The following is an 18,577-nucleotide window of genomic DNA, read 5'->3' as shown; positions in this document are numbered from 1 at the left end:
TTATTTATAAGCCTCGTTGTTCTTTTTACAACTATATTAAGAGCAGGATTCATTCTTAGTAAGCTTACCAACATTCATTCATTTAAACGTGCAATGAAGCTTATTTTCTTCATATGGATGAGGTCCTTCTTTTTAGTCAGTCAGGCACTTACACAAACTAGAACATACCTTCGTGCATACTCCACTAAAGCTCTGCCCTTTTCTATAATTCCTTGATTAATATACAGTGTCAACATTAGACCGGTATTTTTTCCGTGTAAACATCTTTGCTCACGGGATAGGGGAATGCAGAATGTAAGCGTAAGCGTAGTTTTTGGAACTGGTATGCTATACGGGAGAATTTAGAGTTTTAGTGTAAGCGTAAGTGTAGTCACTACACTGTGGTACGCAGAAGTTTCAATATGAACGAAATCAGAGAGCAAATCAGTTAATAAAAATTAATGAAGCTGAAAACAAATCGATAAAGTATAAAAAGGAGAAAGCGGGACGAGTAAGGTAAAAAATAAAAAAGATGAAACAGAGGAAGAAGAAGCAAAAAAAATAAGTTTATAATACAAATGTCGATAATATGATTCAATGTTTATCATTATGGTCACGGTTGCGAAGATAAGGCAAGACAAGATGAGGCTAGAAAATGCTAGCAAGAGGATATAAAAGAAACCAAATCAAAAAAGGCAAAGAGGGGGAAAATACTAGTTTTCGGTTTGTTTATAAATAACTATAAATTTTATATCGGTAACAAAGATTATTGACTTGTTATCGTAAAGTTGTCAATTATTTATCAAAAAATTATTGATGTGTTATTAAAAAGTAATCGGCTTGTTATCAAAAGGATAGCGATTTGTTATCGGTGTGTTGCCTAGTTGTAACCAGTATTTTGCCGATTTTTTATCAAACAATTTAAGATTTTTTTAATTTATCGGATACTTATCGTATAAATAACAAGTATTTATGTAGAAGCTAACAATATATTATCAAAAATTTATCGAAACATTATCAATTTGCTATCAATATGTTTTTAAAAAGTTATCAATATGTTATCGGAGTGTAACCAATTTATTATTCGCGTATTGTCGATTTGTTATTAACGACTCATCGATTTGTTATAAAACAGATACCGATAAAACTTCAATGTAAAATGGAGCTTCACGAGTACTCTCGCTCTTTTTTAACTAGTTAGAGGAGTCTACCACAAGAAGACTTCTTGCTTAGCTGCAACTTCCCCTGATAGTAATTTGTGCTCAAAGTGTTAAATGAACGGTCCTAACGTCAATTGATCGAAGACCACTTAAAATACCCAAAAGATAAACTGAAGTTATGACCATATTCTTCATAATAAGTACATTCGAGTAATTCTAACACTTCTAATAAACTTTAAGAAAGAAAGGAATACTTTTTCTTAAACTGTCTAATGCAAGCACTTCTCACACTCTTTCATTTAACAACTCTGTCGTCATCCTTTGTTCGTTTTTATTTCAAGTCTTGTCATTAAAAAATAAAAAAAAAATGTTGTTATTATATTGGCGAATAAAACAACAATTACACTTCAGACGTAAAGATGCTGCTAGCACTGTTTAATATGCTCTTCAATTTTGAGCATTCGTTTGTTTCAGCATTGTTGTTGGTAACTTTATAATGCTTTTGTCTGAAAGCTGAGAGAAGCTCACACAAAAAGAAGAAATGCTCTTAAAGCTCGGTAATGATTTCATATTGGAATTTTTCTGTAGCATGCTGTACTCTATAATAACTACGAATGTAAAATAAAACAAGTAAGGAAGGCTAAGCTCGGGTGTAACAGAACATTACATTCTCATCTGAGAGCTTTGAAAATAAGGGAAAATAACCGTTTAGCAAAATGAACCTAGGATAACCCTGGAATACGTTTGTATGCCATGGGTTTCAAGTGGGAGGTCTTAAATAGTATTTTAAAGGGAGTGGGCCATAGTTCTATAGGTGTACGCCATTTCGGGATATCGCCATAAAGGTGGACCAGGGGTGACTCTAGAATGTGTGTTGTACGATATGGGTATCAAATGAAAGGTGTTAATTAGGGTTTTAAAAGGGAGTGGCCCTTAGCTCTATGTGTGAAGGCGTTTTCGAGATATCGACCAAAATGTAGACCAGGGTGACCCAAAACATCATCTGTCGGATACCGCTAATTTATTTATATATGTAATACCACTATGAGTTTTCCCGTCATGATTCTAAGGGCTTTTGATTTCGCCCTGCAGAACTTTTTAATTTTCCTCTACTTAATATGGTAGGTGTCACACCCATTTTCCAAACTTTTTTCTAAAGTTATATTTTGCGTCAATAAACCAATCCAATTACCGTGTTTCATCCCTTTTTTCATATTTGGTATAGAATTATGGCATTTTTTTAATTTTTCGTAATTTTCGATATCGAAAAAGTGGGCGTGGTCATAGTCGGATTTCGGCCATTTTTTATACCAAGATAAAGTGAGTTCTGATAAGTACGTGAACTGAGTTTAGTAAAGATATGTCGATTTTTGCTCAAGTTATCATGTCAACGGCCGAGCGGAAGGACAGACGGTCGACTGTGTATAAAAACTGGGCGTGGCTGCAATCGATTTCACCCACAGAAAACAGTAATCGTTATAGAATCTATGCCCCTACCAAATTCCACAAGGATTGGTGAATTTTTTTTTGACTTATGGCATTAAATGTATTCTAGACGAATTAAATGAGAAAGGGCAGAGCCATGCCCATTTTGAAATTTTTTTTTTATTTTTGTATTTTGATGCAACATATCATTACTGTAGTTGAATGTTGACATGATTTATTTATATACTGTAAAGATATAAAATTTTTTGTTAAAATATGGGTTAAAATTTTTTTTAATTGGCCGTTTTCGTCACCCGATTTTACTAATCTTTATTCAGCATACATACAGGAGTAACGTTCCTGCCAAATTTCATCATGATATCTTCAACGACTGCCAAATTACAGCTTGCAAAACTTTTAAATTACCTTCTTTAGAAGTGGGCGGTGCCATGCTCATTTTCAAAAATTTTACCAGTTTTCTATTTTGCATCATAAGGTCAACGCAGCGACTAAGTTTCATCGCTTTATCCGTCTTTGGTAATGAATTATCGCACTTTTTAGGTTTTTCGAAATTTTCGATATCGAAAAAGTGGGCGTGGTTGTAGTCCGATTTCGTTCATTTTAAATGCCGATCTGATATGAGTGCCCAGGAACCTACATACCAAATTTCATCAAGATGCGTCAAAATTTACTCAAGTTATCGTGTTTGCGGGCGGACTCACGGACGGACATGACTAAATGAATTTCATTTTTCGCCTAGATCATTTTGATATATAGAAGTCTATATCTATCTCGATTAGTTTATGCCGTTACGGATTACCGCTATGCGAACAAAGTTAATATACTCTGTGAGCTCTGCTCAGCTGAGTATACAAATACAAGGCGCTATAAGCTTCGAAGAGTTTTTGGGCCACGCTTCTCTTCGAATTAGCGTAGGGCGACCGCGCTTAAAGAAACTTTTTTCTAATTGAGTTGAACCCACGATCTTCGGTGTGGTAGGCGGAGCACCCTACCATCACACCACAGCGGCCATATACGAATGCGATGCGAATTTGCATCTCAATAGTTCGCACTCGTATTGCTGGGACGAAAACAAACAAAAAATTGTATACAGATTTCTTTGAAGAACATGCAACTTTTTTGAATAATCGTGGCTCAAAACTCCCACGTCAGGCCCTTGACACTCACAGTATCTCAGTCGAATGATCAAATATCGCACGTTGGAAAGGTGTGGACTTTGCGTTAATTTCTGAACTTGATGATATTCGCGATGACCACAAACAATTTCCAAAACTTAAAAAAGTATAGGTTCGACAATTTTTTGACATACTCACTAAAACATAGATTTCTCTCGAAATTTGTAAATGCCGATGTATGATAACGCTCCGGCTAAGAAAGCGTTACTACCGGAACCCGCCCATGGAAGCAGAGGAAGAGGGCGGTCCCCACTCTGCTGGAAGGACCAGGTGGAAACGATTTAAGCTCACTTGGCGTGACCAATTTGCGCCAGTGGGCAGAGAGTAGAAAAGACTGGCGCGCCTTGTTGGACGGCCATAAGCGTTTAAACGGTTAAGCGCCAACTAAGTAACTAAGGGATTTAGGGGTTTTTCACCAGAAAAAGAAAGCAGTAGAAAGCACTTACTGCAGCTTTTTTAAATTTTCAGAGTGTCTCACCCATTAGATTGTTTCGTAAATTTTTTTTTCATACCTGCTATTACCCGGCGCGTTGCCGCCGTAGAACAACTCATTTAAGAAATTTTGGAAAAAACTAATTTTTATTTATATGGCTTATGGTGAATACTTTTATATCTCACTGCTTCCTATTCTCCTCCGCTCTCCTTTCTTCCATTTTTTTCGGCACTGCTTTTTCTCAAACTTCCTTTAATACTTCTAAATATATTCTTATACCACTATCGCCTCTATTTTCACTATGCTTTCTCTTCCTCACCTCCTTACTTAAATGCTTCTTCTTTCCACTCTCTTGTTCTGCTTCTGTTATTCCCTGCGCTAATTTCTTTCCCGTTTTCAGTCTACATTTCTCCTCGCATCTCTTTTCTCATCAATCTTAATTTACCGCCTCTCTACTCTTCACTTATGATTATTTAATTTTTTTTCAATAGCTCGACCTCTGATATAAATATTTCCAATATTTATTTAGGTAAAAAGCAAACTGCATCTTAAAATCTTTTATAGAACAGGTGGGTTCCTCTTTCAGTTACCCGGGTTGTATTGTAAGCAGTTTTGGTCATGCTCGGCCTTGTTATAGGTTAGGTTAGGTTCCGGTCCATGAGAACCTCACATGGAATGAATTAGTCCGTAGTGTTACCAGAAGTTTGTTTTAATGACCAAACTGAAAAGCCCTATCAAAAACCAGGACCCATGTTATAAAATAACTCCGTCCTCTTGGCAAATACAAGAAGCTTCCTAGGATTTAAGCCACTTGCTGCTTCTAGATCTGACAGCTATATCACTCTTAATAGCTGGAGTCTTAGCCTGGCAAGCGCAGGGCAAGAACACAGAACGTGCTCGATCGTTTCCTCCTCCAGCCCGCACTTCCTACATCTGCTATCACTGACCAAGCCTAATTTAAACGCATGTGATGCCAGAAGGCAGCGTCCAGTCAGAATACCCGTCAAGAGTCTACAGTACTCTCTTTTTAATGATAGAAGCAACTTTGTTAGCCTAAGTTTGTAAGACCTGCACATAATCTTCGACACTTTACAGCCTCGCGCTTGAACCCACGTCTTTTCTGCTTGGTCGATCATGTACACCTCTCGCCTTCGCTTAATTTCGCCCAGTCTAATTGGGACGTCTACGGAGCAAGCTTCAAGGGATGCGCCCTTTGTAGCTAGTTCATCCGCTTTTTCATTTCCATCTATTCCCATATGCCCTGGAGCTCAATATAGATATATGCTTCTCCCTGTCCCGATTCTCTCCAGGGACTGCTTACACTCTAAAACGCATTTAGATGCTGTGCTATGCGAAATTATTGGCTTAATTGCTGCTTAACTGTTAACACGATTGCAGGTTGGGCAATTTTCTTCCAGAGTTTCTACTGCTTTGGTTACGGCTACCATATCCGCTTGGAAAATGCTACAGTAATCCGGCAGCCTGTAGGATCTGTTTATTTCCGGATCAGCACAATATACCGCAGACCCTACTCCTTCCACTACTTTGGAACCATCGGTGTACACAGGTATCGCCTCGTCCGCCATTTGAGCACCCTTGCGCCAACCGTACACCTCTATTGTGGCCTTAAGATCTCCCTCGAAACACAGATAGGGAATCAGGGACTTGTTATAAAATTAAACAATTTATTTACACATGGTGTTATTTAAAACAAAATTAAGAAATATACCTATAAATATTAAACAAATTCATATTAAATGTTAATCTGAGGCAAACTTTTGTTATTTTAGGATTTGAATTGCGAGTGTCGGCCCAGTAGATCGTTGGTTTTGCTATAAGGAGTTCAGAAGCTTTTATTTTGAATTAGGTTAAGATAAATAAAAAATGGGACGAATTACAAGGCTTTGCTTTTACGCTTCCGAAGGAAAAGCTCACTTACCAAACACCTTTGGTAACACGCTTTTCGGGAAGAAGTAAGCGCCTTGCGAAGAGCCCTGCTCAGGTGTGCATTGCTTATGCTCTGAAGCTGTTTTGTAATGCCTTATCAATTGAAGTGCTCAGCAACTTTTCTTCTGTATTTGTGTAGGTAATCTTGTATGCTAGTTTGTGTGCATTTACATTAAGTTTCATATTTATAGTAGTTTCGTAAATAACGACAGGTTTACTATTTACCTCTCTGAGGTACTTTGCAAATATTATCTTAAAGTATCTAAGTTATTTATATGAAAGGGATATAATGGTGTACTCCATACTTTTCTACATACATTTATCGTTTATATAAGTTCCTTTGCAAACAAATCAAGTTGCGAAACAGTCAGTCATCTCAATATGTCAACATACATACATATATAGTCACTCGCTTGATGTATTATAGGAAGAAGTACTGAGAAATATTTCCCTGCAAAAAATCGTGCGATTAATCCTTAAAGAGATTTGTCTCCGATTGATCTCTTTTGTCTAAATTTGCACATAATTGATCCCCTTTAGTCCCTTTCGAGTACAGCTGGGATTAGTCTGTTTGAAAGCTATATAGCCCATTTTAAAAAATATTAAAAAAACGTCAACGAAATGAGAAAAATAAAAATGATTACAGTTGATTGAATCGAATTATTTAAGAAAAAAAGCGGAGCCCTATACCCAACCTAAATTACTGGGACTTAATGACTATGCCGCAGTTAGGGCTACATTTTCGGAGAATTTTTTTTATTCCTCTCTGAAAAGCGGGTGTCTTGGCAAACCTTCGATTGTGTTTCTACCATGAAAAATTCGACTGGGCCCTATTTAAGTCCAGAAAAAGGAGTAGTCTTTCTATGGTGCTATATGGATTCAAATGGAATTGATCGTATTGATCCCTTTCGGATATAAATGGGCACAATTAGTCTCTTCATAAGATATGCTCAAACAAAGGGAACAGTTCAACTCATACAAAGAGATCAAAACTGGCATGGTCGCATCCTCCTTTGCGACTCATCACGATTTCATCCTAGAATAATCGCATTTTTTCAGGGTGCAGTTTATTATTATTATTATTATTTTTTTTTTTTTTTTTTGTATACCATAAACATTGGTACGTATGTAAATTTTTTTGGTTGCAAATATTTCTTGTGCATCATAGATGCCACATATTTTACACATACATACAGATATCTGCAATACAAGCTAAGATACTGGATTTACTTCTTAAATGCATTCTATGTTACACATTTGGATGTAGAATACATTTATTTTATTTTATTTTTCATTTTTATTCTTGTTCATTTCTTCTAGCGTCATTTTAAGTAAATAATAAATAAAGGCACTCAACTGTTGTTACGAGCGTCTGCAATTTTTATACTCAGCTGAACAGAGCTCACAGAGTATATTAACATTGTTCGCATAACGTCAATCCGTAACGGCATAAACTAATCGAGATAGTTATAGACTTCTATATATCAAAATGATCTGGGCGGAAAAAGAAATTCACTTAGCCATGTCCGTCCGTCCGCCGTAAACACGATAACTTGAGTAAATTTTGATGTATCTTGATGAAATTTGATATGTAGGTTCCTGGGCGCTCATATCGGATCGCTAATTAAAATGAACGAAATCGGACTACAACCACGCCCACTTTTTCGATATCGAAAATTTCGAAAAATCCAAAAAGTGCAATAATTCATTACCAAATTAGAAAATTAGTAATGTTTTGGACAATGGGCGTGGCACCGCCCACCTTTGAAAGCGGGTAATTTGAAAGTTTTGCAAGCCGTAATTTGACAGTCGTTGAAGATAACATTATGAAATTTTGAAGGAATGTTACTAGTATTACTATATATGTGCTAAAAAAAATTAGCTAAAACAGATGAAGAACACGCCCACTTTTAAAAAAAATTTTATAAAAGTCAAATTTTAACAAAATATTGATTATGTTTACAGTATATAAGTAAATTATGTCAACATTCAACTCCAGTAATTATATGGTGCAACAAAATACAAAAATATAAGAAAATTTCAAAATGGGCGTGGATCCGTCCTTTTTCATGTAATTTGTCTAGAATACTTTTAATGCCATAAATCGAACAAAAATTAGCCAACCCTTGTGAAATTTGGTATGAGCATAGACTCTATGACAGTAATTGTTTCCAGTGAAAATGGGCGAAATCGGTTGAAGCCACGCTCAGTTTTTATACACAGTCGACCATTTTTCCTTCCGCTCGGCCGTTAACACTATAACTTGAGCAAAAATCGACGTATCTTTACTAAACTTAGTTCACGTACTTATCTGAACACACTTTAATCTTGGCACAAAAAATGGCCGTAATCCGACCATGACCACGCCCACTTTTTCGATATCGAAAATTAAAAAAAAATTCCATAATTCCATACAAAATATGAAGAAAGGAATGAAACATTGTAATTCGATTGGTTTATTGACGCAAAATATAACTTTAGAAAAAACTATGTAAAAAGGATGTGACACCTCCCATATTAAGTAGAATAAAATGAAAAAGTTCGGCAGGGCGGAATCAAAAGCGCTTGGAATCTTGGCAGGAATACTGCTCGTGGTATTACATATATAAATAAATCAGCGGTACCCGACAGATGATGTTCTCGGTCACCCTGGTCCACATTTTGGTCGATATCTCGAAAACGTCTTCACATGTACAACTAAGGATCACCCCCTTTTGAAACCCTCATTAATACCTTTAATTTGATACCCATATCGTTCAAACACATTCTAGAGTCACCTCTGGCCCACCTTTATGGCGATATCTCCAATAGGCATACACCTATAGAACAAAGGCCCATTCCCTTTAAAAATACTCATTACACCTTTCATTTGATACCCATACCGTACAAACAAATTCTAGAGTCACCCCTGCAGCACCTTTATGGCGATATCTCGAAATGGCGTCCACCTATAGAACTAAGGCCCACTACCTTTTAAAATACTCATTAACGCCTTTTATTTGATTCCCATATCGTAAGAGCACATTCTAGAGTCACCCCTGTTCCACCTTTATTGCGATATCCCGAAATGGCGTCCACCTATAGAACTAAGGCCCACTCCCTTTCAAAATACTATTTAATACCTTCCATTTCATACCAATTTCATACAAACACATTCCAGGGTTACCCTGGGTTCATTTTCCTACATGGTGATTTTCCCTTATTTTGTCTCCAAAGCTCTCAGCTGAGTATGTAATGTTTGGTTCCACCCGAACTTAGCATTCCTTACTTGTTTTGTTTATTTTTTTTCGTCAAAGTAACTCGCACGGCATTTTCCATTACTGTTAAATTTAAGGATGTCTCACTGCCCGCCCTTTTGCTCTTCTTATTTACCCTTTGTGGTAGTTTGTATTTTTTTTTTTTTCCTGCTGCAGTTTTCTCCCATTTGTCGCAACTTTGTTTTAATGTTAATCATATACAAAGTCATATAAAAGATAAATATATGGATTACTCAGCATAAAATGCAATAAATATTTATATGCATTCGGAGTGACTCCTTATTTTATGTGTATGCAATTTTTTTTTTTTTTTTTGTTATTTATTGTTGCTGTCTTCAGTTCTTATCCGTCACTAAGCTCAGCACTGCATTGCTCTTTAAACATTTTATGTTTTTTGCTACTTCAACTTGTTTGTTGTTGTAGTACATATCTGCGTTGCAATTCTTTAAAGAACTTGTATCCTTTACCCATTCTTACTTCTTTGGCCAATCAATTGAGGACCAAAATCATGTCAGCTTCTTAGTTTCATATTTCACCACCACTCTGCGTGCTTTGTTTGCGTTCAGGTAAAAAAACATGAAAGAATGTCTGCCTTCTTTTTATTCACTAGATAGCTCACCACATTATTCCAAATATTTTCCCCAATGTATTTTTCAGTAGCATTCCTAGGTTGGTTTAGATTGAGCTGGCGGGTTCGTGAGGACCTCACATGGACCGAATGTGCCCATAGTGCTACTAAAAGTTTGTTTAACAACCAAACTGACAAACCTTACCAAAAAAAACATTACCTTTATTATAAACTAGCTCCGAACTGTTGGAAAATACAAAAAATTTCTAGGATTTATGCCACTTGCCACTTGGAGCCTTAATAGCTATGCCGCTACTAAAGTCTGGAGTCTTAGTCTGTCGAGCGCAGAACATTATCACACAACGTGCATGCTCCTACCGAAGCCTTCGTTTTCTTTACCTACTATAACTGATGACTCTAAATTTATAACCGTGTGACAGCAGGACGTAATGTCTAGCTAGAGTACTCATGATACGAGCAACAGTATTTGATCTACGCTACTTTGCAGCTCTACACGCCTCTCATGCTTGGTCGATAATGCGCAACTCTTGACTTCTTTCTTTCATACCGCACAACATAGTTTGATCACCCACGGTGCAAGCTTCAAGGGATGCGCCCTTCTTAGCTAGCTCATAGATTCTACGGTTACTTTTTCGACAGGAAGGCACTTTTGTTATCCGCTCGCTTGTAGTATCTATTTACATATATCCGAATGAGCACGCTATGCAAAACCCCAACTTTTATAGGATAGAAACCATCGGTACTCACACGTATCACGTCATACCTTTGCCCTTGTGCAAGTAATTCTCCGGTATTGTGGTTCTACAATAACCATCGAGTTTAAAATAGTAAGTTCGTCCAATATCTGTTGAGATTATGCTACGATTACCGTATATTCTGTGCTCAAGCTGTCCCGAGGTACGAAGTCTTTTTGCAAGTATACAGGCGGAATGTACTGGACGACATACAACGCACCCTAGGGATAGGTTTTAAGCGCTACAACTATGCTAAGCTCTGATAGCTTGCATAACTTCTCTAGTTTCTTGTGGTATTTTTTTTTTTGTGTCTCCCCACCAAACAAAGAATCCATAATATAGAATAGGCTTTACAATAAATGCAAATACCAATGAGAGAGAGAAGGCCATATTCCTAACGTACATCGTTGCACGCTTGTATATGCATACAGTACCGTCGAGGTCTTCTTCACTCTCTCCTCCGCGTTGAGATTCCACGGTAATTTACTAACTTAAAGTGATTTATAGTATAATTATTTATACAAGCTTTTTCCTGCAGGATCACCCTTCCCAACATCTCGGGATCTTAGCTTTTTAAGTTAGCAGGACCAGATCAGTATTCTCTGCACAGGCGGCCAATGAGATATTAGATGCCCAAGTATGTGGATCACGAAACGCCCGATTCATAAAATAACTAATTGTTAGAAGACGTTATCGACTTATGACAACTACAACGTCATCAGCGTACGCCGTACGGATCGCACGTCGAACTGCCTGACAAGTTGGTTGATAACCAGCGTCCAAAACAGAGGTGATCGTAATACGTTCTGCGGCGTACTCCTGTGAATTGATTTCTTCGCTCACAAATTTTCTATTATGAAGTAATATCACTGCCAGAAAGCACGTAGCCGATCCATCTTTTTAAGGCTAAATTTACCTCAAATAAAGTTTAGGCAATGCACGATCGCCCGTTTCGAAAAGTTCGGGCAATGTATTGGAGGACTCCTAAGGCATACTTCTTGTATTCCCTATCTTGTTCTCCCTATGCAATGGTATGTATTCTATCCATGTTGTACAATCTTAAATCGCAGCAGATCTTTCTTCATGAGAAAGCCCTATGAATAACTTGTCTAACAATTTTGAATATTTTTATGTGAGTGATACCATTTTTTAACACTTCCTTATTTGATTCACCAGTATGTATGTATGTCAAGTTATATGACTCTCTTTTATAACACATATACTAAAAAATAGTGTTACGTTTTGGCATACGTATCCGTCTTTACAGGTGCTATGGATATGTTTACGTGTAATTGTTTGTTTACAACAAAATCGCGTGATTGTCTATTTCTTCCTACAACACTTGAGCTTCGTGACTCAGATAAGATCCTGAAAAATCTTCAGCTAAAAAATGTTAAAAACGTAACAAAAAGTTAAGAACTAACCCTTACTAGACGAAATGTGCTACATTTTCTTCACAAAAATGTGCATATTGCGGCGTGAGCTTAGAAATTTCCAAACTCTATTGGTCTAATGTATAAACATATACAATTTCAATCGTTATCTACTTGCTAATTCGCATAAATTGAATAGAAACACCATGTTTAGTGACCATATAAAAGGATTACTATGCACAATACAATCTTAGTGATAGCACTCGACCACAAAACGTTTCACTCAGCAGCTAACCACACTTTATAGAAGCATTAGGAGCAGCTATTCAAGGTAGTTAATACATCCTTTGGCTATGCTTCAGCTCTGCTTCGTAAGTTCTCTTATGTATCGCAATATTATTCTTATCCCTGTTAAATTTGCTAAACGCACATATTAAACTGTCCATTGGTCTAAGTAACGAGTACATAACAGCTATTAGACGGAGTAGCTTTGTGAGAAATTTGTGAAAAGGGTTTTCTTAGTAGTGGATATGCATATACTTAAGTGAAGTATGTTTTTCATATACTTTTGCTTTACTTATAATCCATCATTGCTTTACAAGCATACATTTTAACATGTTTGGCTATATAAGAAAGGATTTTTTTGTTTTGCTAAGGGACTCGATGTATGAGAGGTCTATCTATATGTATCATGTGTTGTATTTACATAACGTAGGCTTATTTTCAATATCCTCCATCAGCAGCTTTAGCGAAGATTAGTTTTTGATGGCAAATTTATATCTGACTCACTTTTCATATATATTATTACTAGCCTTTACCCGCGGCCCCGTCCGCAAGGAGAAATTTAAATATATGGGCTCTTCGCATTAGCCTGCTTATCAAGTTATCTGTTTAAAATTTTGTTTTCTGTCTAATGCATTTTATTTTTGAAATTGAGTAAAAAAATAACTAAATGAGCTGATAACCTGATAGGATCACAAATGATCCCGAAATTGTCCAGAAAAAGCTACGAAATGACCCCCACGCTATAGCGGACGGATCCCGAAAACCATCCAGAAATGCCCCGGAAGGGTCTCCAAAAGTTCCCGGAAAAGTCCCAAAAAAACCCAAAATGACAACGACACGATTCCAGACGTATCCAGAGAACCACACAGAAATAATCCCTGAAGGTGTTCCAAAATGATCTCGAAAAGGTTCCGAAATGACCCTGACGGGCTCCAGGGCGGATCTCAAAAACCATTCCGAAAATATCCAGGAAGGGTTCCTAAATTATCCCGACATACTCCAGAAAAAGTTCCAAAATGGCTCCGAGGGGATCCACGATGGTTCGCGAAAACCATACAGAAATGATCTTGGGAGGGTCCCAAAATGATCCCGAAATTGTTTCGGAAAAGTCCAGAAATTACCCTGACAGGATCCCGGACGAATCCTGAAAACCAATCTTAAATGATGCCGAAAAAGTCCCGAAATGACCCTGATGGGACCCGAAAGTATCCCGAAAACTATCCAGAAATGATGCCGGAAAGGTCCTCAAATGATCTCCTAATAGTTCCGAAAAGACCCTGCCGGGATCCAGAACGGATCCCGACAACTATCCAGAAATGATACCGAAAGGGCCCGCAAATGATCCCGTATTAGTCGAGAAAAAGTCCTGAAATGACCCCGACGGGATGCCGGACGAATCCCAAAAACCATCCAGAAATGATGCCGGAAGGGACCCCAAATGATCCCGAAAAAGTCACGCAATTATTCCGACGGGATCCTGAGCGGATACCGAAAACCATCCAGAAGTGATGCCGGAAAGGTCCTCAAATGATCACATAATAGTCCCAAAATGACCCTGACGGCATCCCGGACAGATCCCGAAATCCATCCAGAAATGATCTTGGGAAGGCCCCAAAATGATCCCGAAATAGTCTCGGAAAAGTCCAGAAATTACCCTGACGGGTTCCCGGACGAATCCTGAAAGCCATCCTTAAATGATCCCGGAAAAGTCCCGAAATGACCCTGACGGGATCCCGAAAGGATTCCGAAAACTATCCAGAAATGATTCCGGAAGGTCCTCAAATGATCCCCTAATAGTCCCGAAATGACCGTGATGGGATCCCGAACGGATCCCGACAACTATCCAGAAATGATGCCGAAAGGGTCCGCAAATGATCCCGTATTAGTCGAGAAAAAGTCCCGAAATGACCCCGACGGGATCCCGGACGAATCCCAAAAACCATCCAGAAATGATGCCGGTAGGTATCCCAAATGATCCCGAAATAGTTCCGAAATGACCTCGTCGGCATCCCGGACGGATTACGAAAATTATCCAGAAATGATGCCGGAAAGGTCCCCAAATGGTCCCCTAATAGTCCCGAAATTACCCCGACGGGATCCCGGACGTATCCCGAAAACCATCCAGAAATGATGCCGGAAGAGCCCCCAAATGATCCCGAAAAGGTTCCCAAATGACCCCGACGAGATCCCGGACGGATACCGAAAACCATCCAGAAATGATGACGGTAAGTACCCCAAATGATCCCGAAAAAGTCCCCAAATGACCCCGACATACTCCAGAAAAAGTTCCGAAATGGCTCGGAGGGGATCCACGACGGATCGCGAAAACCATACAGAAATGATTCCGGAAGGATCCCAAAATGATCCCGAAATAGTGCGGAAATGACCCAGATGGGATCCCGCACAGATCCAGAAATGATTCCGGAAGGGTCCAAAAACTATCCCGGAAAAGTAACAAAAAATGCCGAAATGGCTCCTACGGCATCCCGTACGGATCCAGAAATGATCTCGGAAGGGTCCCTAAACGATCCCAAAATGGTCCCGAAATGACCCTGATGGATCCGGCAAACCATTAAGAAATTATGCCGGAAGGGTCCCCAAATGATCCCGAAATAATACAGAAAAAGTCACGAAACGACCCCTAGAGGATCCCCAAATGATCCCGTAATAGCCCCGAAAAGGTCCCGAAATAACCCCGACGGGATCCCGGACAAATCCCGAAAACCATCCAGAAATGATGCCGGAAGGGATCCCAAATGATTCCGAAAAAGTACCGCAATGATTCCGACGGGATCCCGAACGGATACCGAAAATCATCCAGAAGTGATGCCGGAAAGGTCCTCAAATGATCACCTAATAGTCCCGAAATGACCCTTAAGGGATCCTGGACGGATCCCGTAAACCATCCAGAAATGATCCCGATATAGTCCCGAAGAAGTCCTGAAATGACCCTGAGGGATCTCGAAAGGATACCTAAATGACCCTGACGGGATCCCGGACAGATCCCGAAATCCATCCAGAAATGACCTTGGGAGGGACCCCAAATGATCCCGAAAAAGTCCCGTAATAATTCCGACGGGATCCTGAACGGATACCGAAAACCATCCGGAAGTGATGCCGGAAAGGTCCACAAATGATCACCTAATAGTCCCAAAATGATCCTGATGGCATCCCGGACTGATCCCGAAATCCATCCAGAAATGATCTTGGGAAGGTCCCAAAATGATCCCGAAATAGTCTCAGAAAAGTCCAGAAATTACCCTGACGGGATCCCGGACGAATCCTGAAAGCCATCCTTAAAAGATCCCGGAAAAGTCCCGAAATGACCCTGACGGGATCCCGAAAGGATCCCGAAAACTATTCAGAAATGATGCCAGAAAGGTCCTCAAATGGTCTCCTAATAGTTCCGAAAAGACCCTGACGGGATCCCGAACGTATCCCGACAACTATCCAGAAATGATACCGAAAGGGCCCGCAAATGATCCCGTATTAGTCGAGAAAAAGTCCCGAAATGACCCCGACGGGATGCCGGACGAATCCCAAGAACCATCCAGAAATGATGCCGGAAGGGACCCCAAATGATCCCGAAAAAGTCCCGCAATTATTCCGACGGGATCCTGAAAAGATACCGAAAACCATCCAGAAGTGATGACGGAAAGGTCCTCAAATGATCACCTAATAGTCCCAAAATGACCCTGACGGCATCCCGGACAGATCCCGAAATCCATCAAGAAATGATCTTGGGAAGGTCCCAAAATGATACCGAAATAGTCTCGGAAAAGTCCAGAAATTACCCTGTCGGGTTCCCGGACGAATCCTGAAAGCCATCCTTAAATGATCCCGAAAAAGTCTCGAAATGACCCTGACGGGACCCCGAAAGGATCCCGAAAACTATCCAGAAATGATTCCGGAAGGTCCTCAAATGATCCCCTAATAGTCCCGAAATGACCGTGATGAGATCCCGGATGGATCCCGAAAACCATCCAGAAATGATACCGAAAGGGTTCCCAATTGATCCCGTATTAGGCGCGAAAAAGTCCCGAAATGACCCCGACGGGATCCCGGACGGATCCCGAAAACCATCCAGAAATGATGCCGGAAGAGCCCCCAAATGATCCCGAAAAAGTTCCCAAATGACCCCGACGAGATCCCGGACGGATCCCGAAAACCATCCAGAAATGATGCCGTAAGAGCCCCCAAATGATCCCGAAAAAGTCCCCAAATGACACCGACGAGATCCGGGACGGATCCCGAAAACCATCCAGAAATGATGCCGAAAGGGTTCCCAAATGATCCCGTATTAGTCGCGAAAAAGTCCCGAAATGACCCCGACGGGATCCCGGACGGATCCCGAAAACCATCCAGAAATGATGCCGGAAGAGCCCCCAAATGACCCCGAAAAAGTCCCCAAATGACCCCGAAAAAGTCCCCAAATGACCCCGACGAGATCCCGGACGGATCCCGAAAACCATCAAGAAATGATGCCGGAAGAGCCCCCAAATGATCCCGAAAAAGTCCCCAAATTACCCCGACGAGATCTCGGACGGACCCCGAAAACCATCCAGAAATGATGCCAAAAGGGTCCCCAAATGATCCCGTATTAGTCGCGAAAAAGTCCCGAAATGACCCCGACGGGATGCCGGACGAATCCCGAAGACCATACAGAAATGATGCCTAAAGGGGCTCAAAATAACCCCGAAAAAGTCCCGTAATGATCCCGGCAACCATCAAGAACTTATCTCTCGAAGGTACGCAAATGATCCCGAAAGTACCCCGACGGGATCCCGGACGGATCCCGAAAATCATCCAGAAATGATGCCGGAAGGGTCCCCAAATGATCGCGAAATAGTCCCGAAATGATTCCGGAATAGTCCCGAAAATGTCCCAAAACAACCCCGACGGGATCCCGGACGGATCCCGAAAACTATACAGAAATGATCCCGGAAGGGTCCCAAAATGATCCCGAAATAGTCCCGAAAAAGTCCCGAAATTACCCCGGCGTAATCCCGGACCGATCCCGAAAACCATCCGGAAATGATCCCATAAGGGTCTCGATATGGCCCTTACGGGATTACAAATAAGGTGAAGCTAATTATAAAACCATGTTAATAAGGCAGCAGGCGCATTGGAGCGAATAAAAAGTTACATAGAAACATACAGGTAAGGCTAATAAAAGCGTGCTAATAAAAACAATTGATGGAGGGCGGATGGCGGGAGTAGAGGAGAGGACCACTGATCGTTCCTCCAAAATTGTCTAGATCTCGTTCTGTATGTACCAGATACCAAAAACTATTGATTTAGGAGAAAATTTATATTGAGTTATAACAATTTATAGATTTTACACCAGAGGGGGAGATAAAGGGGGCGGGCGGAGGGTGTCACTGCTTACTTTGTAATCCCTCGACTTATTTGACCCCTTGAGTCTGTGATATTGGTTAAGGCCAGTATACGTAAAGTTATAATGTGTAAAAATTATTAAAAAGTAATTGCTCGAAAGGGTCGTGGGACCCCCACCCCTCTTTCCATGTTCGAAAAAAATTTCGCTAGTAGACTACTATCTGTGTCCCAAATTTCATCAAAATCCGTGTAGCCATTCTGGCGTTATTCAGTCGCAAAGGCGAAAAAAAATGATAATTAAATTATAACTGTTCCTAGGGGGCGGGGACCACGCCCCTTTAGAAAAATATATAGCTAGTAGATCCTTCTAGACTATTGGCTATATGTGTGCAAAATTTCATCCAAATCGGTCCAGCCGTTCTTGCGTTATTGAGTCACAAAGACAAACGTCTGGACAAACATCCAAACATCCAAACATCCAAACATCCAAACATCCAAACATCCAAACATCTTAACATCCAAACTTTCCCATTTATAATATACTAGCCTTTACCCGCGGCCACGTCCGCAAGGAGAAAATAAAATATATGTGCTATTCACGTTAGCCTGCTTATCAAGTTGTCTGTTTAAAAATTTTTTCTGTCAATGTATTTTATTTTTTAATACAGTAAAAAAAAAGAACTAACTGAGCTGATGGGCACGCTTACATGAATAGTACACTACACTTTTTTCGAATTAAAAAAAAATACATTTTGTTTCTAAGTTAAATTAATTGATATGACAGAGGTGAAAGAATTACTACTCATAGAACAAACTACATAGAGTGAAACTACAATTAGCTAAAACCAAAAAGAAGTTTTTA

At 39.7% G+C, this 18,577-nt stretch overlaps 1 protein-coding gene across 1 annotated transcript in view; it reads left to right on the top strand.

The window, feature by feature from the left end:
• Nucleotides 1-18,577, top strand: part of side-V (sidestep V) — a 494,192-nt gene that overhangs the window by 338,993 nt on the left and 136,622 nt on the right. The gene's annotated exons all lie outside the window — the stretch shown is intronic.

The sequence above is a fragment of the Eurosta solidaginis genome, chromosome 3 (assembly GCF_040869045.1).
Source record: "Eurosta solidaginis isolate ZX-2024a chromosome 3, ASM4086904v1, whole genome shotgun sequence".
Taxonomy (NCBI): Eukaryota; Metazoa; Arthropoda; class Insecta; order Diptera; family Tephritidae; genus Eurosta; species Eurosta solidaginis.
Note: the sequence above shows the minus strand (reverse complement) of the source record. Positions and strands in the feature narration are given on the sequence as shown.